Below are 6,948 nucleotides of genomic sequence, written 5' to 3' on the forward strand. Positions count from 1 at the left end.
GGGTGGCTGTCCGCAACTTCTTGAGCAATTCTTTTGGGTGCCGACTCCTCTTCCAGTTCTTCTGCTTTAAGTTCATCGCTGTTCATGGTCACTGACGGCATGATGAGAGCTGACAAGACCCATGCGTATCCTTCTTTATATATGCGTCCCCCTATGACGTCAGTGTCAGTCAGTGTCGGGCAGTGTCAGCCAACCACGAGTTCGTGGAGTGCACCAGGAGTTCATGGAGTGATGTTGTTTCCAAGGGGCAGGCATATGACGTGACACATCCCTATGACGTCGCGTCACACGAGGCCAGTGACGCCGATTCACGGTTCGCGCCAATGTGACGTTATCGATTCTATATAAACACGAGGTTTTCCAGTTTTCCTCATCAGTTGCTGATTGAAGCTTGAAGCATGCAAACGTCTCCCGTCGTCGCCGTCACCGCCTCCTCTGTGTCATTTCACTGCCCCAAGGTGAACTGTACCGAGTGTGGTGTTCTAGGGCATTGCCATTACACATGCCCAAAGAAGACCAACAACGGCAGTACTAACAAGCACAATAACGACATGTGTTACAACTGTGGTAAAAACGAAGGTCATCGCAGTTACGACTGCCCACATCCCTGCCGTCATTGTGGCAATGAAGAGCACAAGAGCATGAACTGCCATAACAAGACCTCGAAACAGTCAGCTCCCACCAACCAGTCGAGTGAACTGCCAAAGAAAGCGAGTAAACAGGAAGACAATCGCCTACTGACTCGTCTCCATGACAAGATCATCCTCGTTCAAGAACGCAACAGCAGCAGTGGACCACAGTTATAAACCCCCAAACAATACCAACGGCCCTTTTCAGGGCAACCCAAAACACTCCCTAAAGGAAAACTTGACATACTGGCTTTAACACTTTAATGATCGAATAACGCTCCCTTGCCGTCCTCTTCCCTCTCCCCCCCTCCCCTCTCCTTCCCTCTCCTCCTCCCTTCCCTCCCTCGTCCCGTTTCGTCCCGTCCCGTCCGTCTGCCACCGCCATCTTGAAACACACCTCCTCTCCCGAGATTGCGCGAGATCCCACCGGATGCGACGCCATCAATGACGTCATGCGCGCGTACAGCGGAACTCACGTCATCGTCGTGCGCACGCACCCCACGGAACCGATAGTGACGTCATCCAGACCCACACGCATACACCGGAAACGGAAACACGAGTTATCTCCCTCTGACCGGAGGTCACTGGTCACGTGACCGGACGTGCCGCCATCTTGAAAACAACGCCAGGGTGACCCTGTACACTACTGACATACTCAAACAAATTGCCCCTCTCATATCATTGTGTGAGGTTAAATTGTGCAAAATATCTATGTCAGTGGCAGTAAAGAAGAATTTACATACATGCTTAATAATCTTCTATGAAAGTAGATTTTTCGCTGATACATTGCTAGTGTATACTGAATGTTTTAAGGAAAGTACAAATACCCTAGTCTGTGACTTACTAGGAGCAGATTCACAGTTTGTCACTTTGGTTCATCTAGATTTAAAGCAGAAAACATACGTCACTGTTGAGACAGAAGATCTGTCTGATGAAGAGTCAGTTATTGGCTACATCTGTTCCTAATGAGATCTCAGTGGAAAGGCCAACTGAAGAAGCAGTAGAAGATGAGACCTCTACTGAAGAAGCAGGGGGAGAAGATGAGACCTCTACTGAAGAAGCATGGGGAGAAAAGTCAACTGACAGAACTGTTCATCAGCCCGAAAAGGAAGAAGACCAGTCTGACCTTGCGGAAACTGGTATTGAGGATAGCGGAGAGGAACGATCAGATTTACAACCAGATTTGCAACCAGAAGAAACCTCTCGACCAGAAACCTATCAATCACTAGAACCAGGTCACAACCAAGTTGGATGAGAAGTGGGGAATATGTTCTTTCTGCCATGACTGATCCTGAGAATCCAGAATGGCTTGCCAGAGCCATCTATCTCAACACTCTACTAGCAGATGATAGATTACGGGAACAGCGCCACCGTGTGGCTGATACTCTCCTCGATCTTGTAAGCGGCAAGATCAAATGATGAGACATCATTTTTCTGTGGGGGGAAGTAGGTGGCAGACTCCATTCCTGAATAGTTTGTTGTAAATAGTTTTATCTAATTCATGTGTTGTTATGTTGTGGCATTTTAGAGTTGTCTGGATAGCAGTTTTCTTTAACTTCTCCTTACTATGCTTTTGGAGCAGCCTATTAATGTAAAGGAGTTTCAGGTTATTCCATGTTTGTCATTGTCTCTTTGTTTTAACCCAAGCCTTGCTTTCATTGGTCAGTTTAAACCTTTCACTTTTCATCCACCTTGACAAGACTTTGACCTGCAGACTAGTCATTACACAGCAAAAATAACTCGGTTTCCGTTCTTGCGGAAACCTGATGGATACTGGGTAATGTAGGTTTCCGCTGGGTTTCAGTTTCAGGAAACGCGCAATGAGAGTTTCCGCATAGTTTCCACAACTGAAACTAACAAGTCTTAGTTTCCGTCATGTTTCCGTCAACTGAAACTGTAGTTGGAAGTTTCCATTTAGTTTCAGTTTACTGAAACCTTTATAGCTGGAGTGAGTTAGTTTCTGGTCTTGCGGAAACCTTGTGGATCTTGGGTAATGTAGGTTCCCGCTAGGTTTTTGTACAAGGAAGATGACAATGAGAGTTCGGTTAGTTTAGAAAGCTGAAATATGTTGTATTATCTTGTTATATTTATTACATATTTATTTGAACAAAAAACAAACTCTGGAAATGTTATGATTCAACTGTTTCATTTCTTAGAAAAGGTCACATTTTAATGCAACAGGGCAGTTGCAGTAGTACACAATTCGCTGTATTAAGAAACTGGCGCGCTCAGAGAAGAGTAACAGAATTCTCTCCACACAAGCATTGCTCAGGAAGTTGGCACACTGAATGAAGACGAGCTAGTCACTACACAAAGTGCTTTGTTCTTCTGTAGATGTTTGTTGGTGTATGCGAGTCCTGGTTAATATCTGGCGAAACATCTGAATCCGAATCAATCAGGCTCTCACATTGTGGTGGTAATAGCTCGCAAACCTTGAATGTGCTGTTAATATCTTGGTCACTGTCAGTGTCTGGAAAGGAAAAGGACATTCAGTTTGAATCATCAATTCAACTGAAAGACAATTCACTGAAGAAAAGCTTGTAAAATCTTAACATTTCCAATGAATGAAACACAGCAATATATATGATAATGCAGATAACATGTATTACAAATATTAAATACGTATTACCATTTGCTCACTTTCAGTTATTACAGTTACATGTATGATACATACATTAAATATATTAAACATGGATAGCAAAGTGACAGTGCAAACTCGATTTTTAGTGAAATCTAAAAATTCTTGGATGACTTACCTGATGAAACATTTGTCATTCACCCGAAAAATCTTTACAAACAAACAAACATCTTGTCGTTACGGAGATGGAGATAACGTGTTTTTCTTGAAACAGACGTCTGGCAGTGAGGACAGAAAAGCCGTATTTCTTCTGGAATTTAAAATATATGTATATATTACGCTTTACACTTTGAGTGAGGTCAAAAAGGTTTGTTGTATGCACTTACATAGTGTCTGCTTCATTATAAAGCTATATGAATAATATTGTTATAATAGAAATTCCCTTACCGGGCATATAACAGATAATATAGCGTGAATTATAAATACCAATGAAGGCGTCTTGTCATTCTCCGAGTTTGTTGGTCCACAATCCATATCTGTAAATCAAATAACTGACACAATGATTCCTTCAGAAATATGAAACTTGAGGTGTGATGATAATGTCAATGCATTGTAGGGCTAACACATGCAACATGTACTGATGGACAAGGTTTTAATGGTTATAAAACAAATATCAAATCAAACTGATTAACTGGGACAACTGAATACACAGAACTGTCACAGAACATAAGATACTAGATAATTTGATGAACTAATAAATGTATGATGTGACTTGGTTGAAATATTTCTGGAGTACAGATTATATGAATAGATATAACGAAGACATATATACGGAATATCTCTGGGTACCCATGTTAAAACAAATATTGTAGAAACCAACCATATTTCAGAAACTTATTTCTCGTGATTTTAGGCTGTCTTTCTTGACAATTACTTGTCGCAATGTCCACAAAGAACTGTGTCCCTGCAGCAGAAAGTGCCACGAATAGTCTACAGAAATTATGCATGTACAAATCATAACCAAAGGGTCAGTGGGATTGTACTTTATTCTTCATTCACATTGACAAATGAATTAAGGTTTGAAAGAAATTGTGACACATCACCAAATTATATTAGTAATAGTAGTAAAGGTATTCATCAAGTTAACGTAAAGGGTAGATAGGGATAGTAGATCTGGGTGTATAACTGAGAAGAGCAAACAATGTTAATATTTCTAACCCCCGTGAGCACTGTGCGTAAATTACTTACATGGTACGTGGGGAGGGGGGGGGGGGGGTCCATCCAGTAGAAATATATCCGGATACTACCTTCTCCTGACAGGATCTTAGAAAATAACTTATTTGCCACAATAAAGTTTCCCATGAGTGCTAAATCAGTAGGACTCGGGCCTGTTAAAGGAAGGTGAACACGTTTTCACAATTAATCACTGTTAATAATCACAAGGCCTACATATTGATGCTTGACACTGAGAAAAAACAATCAGTGACGCTAAAAAACTGAAAAGACTGCTAAAACCATAACTGCCCACTGTTGTCACTTTGAGTACTTACATTCAATCCGCTGAATTCCACTTTTCACACTCCCCTTTGATGTCGGCAATGTAAACAAATAAACGAATGGCGACAGGATCACGTCCACGCGAGACTATCTAATTGTTACAAAAACAACTCACAACAGGGCGTACCCTCCTCTTTTGTTGTAGAACGCGGAAATCTACTGTCAAATGGTCACATTAGATTTATTTTTAAAAAAACAATGACAAAGCTGTGTATTTCCCGTGAGTGTTAGCGAGACGCCATCTTGTTTGGCGGGTAGGAACAAATTTGTTTTCCTAGCAATTATTTTCAAAACTTTAAGCATAAGATGGCTGCGTCGTGTAAACTTTGCCACGGCCACCTCACTTTCCCCAAAAGCACTCGACGAAAGAATTCGCGACTTGGAGAAGAAAGCAGAGAACGGATGCGAGGAACTCGGAGTACCTCGGATGTGTCAGGTAAGACCGAGGGTTTTTTTTATTGTCAAATAACGTTTAAAGAATTATTGCGTCAATGACAGAAATCCGGATAGATTCTAAAGATTATCCCGCGAATGCATAATGCATTATTTTTAAATGTTATCGTAAAATCTAAGTAAAATAGGCCTGAAAAATAAGTTTTTTTATATTTCATTTCAATAGATCGACATGGTATAGAATACACCAAGCTTGTATTTGTAAGTAACTATCTTAGTACTAACCACAAGTATTTATTTAAGTTTAAAGGAGCAGACTTTTGATTTTGGTGCTCCTGTTAATCCTGGATCATTAGTGAATGAAACACTTGTACAAAAGGTGTTGGGGAGTGGGGATGAATTACGATCTGCATCACAAAGATCCGCCATATGTAGTGGTTCACTCATGAGTGTACTGGGTATTGCAAGATATATTTCACCAATTCAGATATATTTTAAAGAATGATAAAAATGATGGGCTTTTACAATGCAATATTTCGGTGTAGTTTCTTAAATGCAATCCTGGATCATTAGTGAAATTAAATTGTTTACCCCCAAATTCGCTCAGAGGGGTCAGTTGTGTTTCTGAACTATTTGAGGCAAACACTAAATTCATATAAGAAACTGTTAGCTTTGCGTAGGATACATTTGAAATTTCATGTAATTTGTCAGTAATTCAATACATATGTGTTGAGCTTAATCATATATATACCTGTTATATATATACCTGTTATATTTAACGTATTTGATTTAATCCTTCAGGCTGTTGTGAGAAAAATCTTGACACGACTGCTCCTGGACGATCACCCTTGTCTATCGAAGGTATGTGCTCATGTTACTAGGTAATTTCACTTTGAATATTTCATTTATTCACTTCCCTACGTACGTTTTCTCAAAATGAAAAAAAACATGAAAGTATCATTTGCAAATGGAATTGAATAGCCGGTAAACTAAATCAGTTTAACATTACACCTGTGTGAAATTGCCATCAAACTGACCCCTTGATTTTACAATGCTTAATTGCTGCAAGGTTATGTCATGTGATATAACTAAACTTCTTTTATCATGATCTTTATGTCAGTTGTTCACTTACCGGTTGCATAACTTTGACAAACAGGATGTACATAGAATTTGCATGAAATAACACAAAGGATGGTTAGCCTTTTTGGAGGTTATTTCAAATCATTTAACTAAAAAATGGTAAACTTTCATAACAATATATGTATTCAAAGTGATAAATCTGTAGTTTACTTGGTTGTATAATTTTCACTGACGATCTTTAATTTTAATTAGACATTGTGTTGGATGCATGATTGAATGAAGTGCAAGGAAAATGACATTTGTTTTTATTTCAGTAAAGCCGATGACGAGGACTCTATGAATATAGTAGTCAAAGAAACAAGTGACTATATCACGATCAAGGATGGTCAATAGGATCTTGTGAAGGTAATTTTTACTCACCTGCCTGTCATTATAAATAGCTAATGATTTAATTAATAGTGTAAAGACAGATTTATGGGTGTTAACTTCAGTAACCCAGCCAGCATGGCATATATAAATACCTTTGCCTAACAGATGAACTAAAATGTGTGAAACATGCTGTATAGTACTTTAAACATTTATTTTCAGAAGCGCTTTGTAGAGTGTGGCGGAACAGGCGTGATGATCTCAGTAGACAAGAAACCGGAAAGAAAGTGTCACACAGAACAGCAGCAGCAAAAAAACAAAACAAAAAAAACCCCAAAAAAATCC

General features: G+C 39.6%; 1 long non-coding RNA gene and 1 pseudogene across 1 annotated transcript; both read left to right on the forward strand.

The window, feature by feature from the left end:
* Positions 1-398: 398 nt before the first annotated feature.
* LOC137277253 (uncharacterized) lies at positions 399-2,048 on the forward strand (annotated as a pseudogene).
* A 2,942-nt stretch (positions 2,049-4,990) lies between these two features.
* Positions 4,991-6,948, forward strand: LOC137279139 (uncharacterized). Its single transcript, XR_010956672.1, has 4 exons — positions 4,991-5,200; positions 5,959-6,018; positions 6,552-6,642; positions 6,826-6,948. It is a non-coding gene; the product is annotated as an uncharacterized lncRNA (long non-coding RNA).

This window comes from Haliotis asinina, chromosome 3 (genome assembly GCF_037392515.1).
Source record: "Haliotis asinina isolate JCU_RB_2024 chromosome 3, JCU_Hal_asi_v2, whole genome shotgun sequence".
In the NCBI taxonomy this organism is placed as follows: Eukaryota; Metazoa; Mollusca; class Gastropoda; order Lepetellida; family Haliotidae; genus Haliotis; species Haliotis asinina.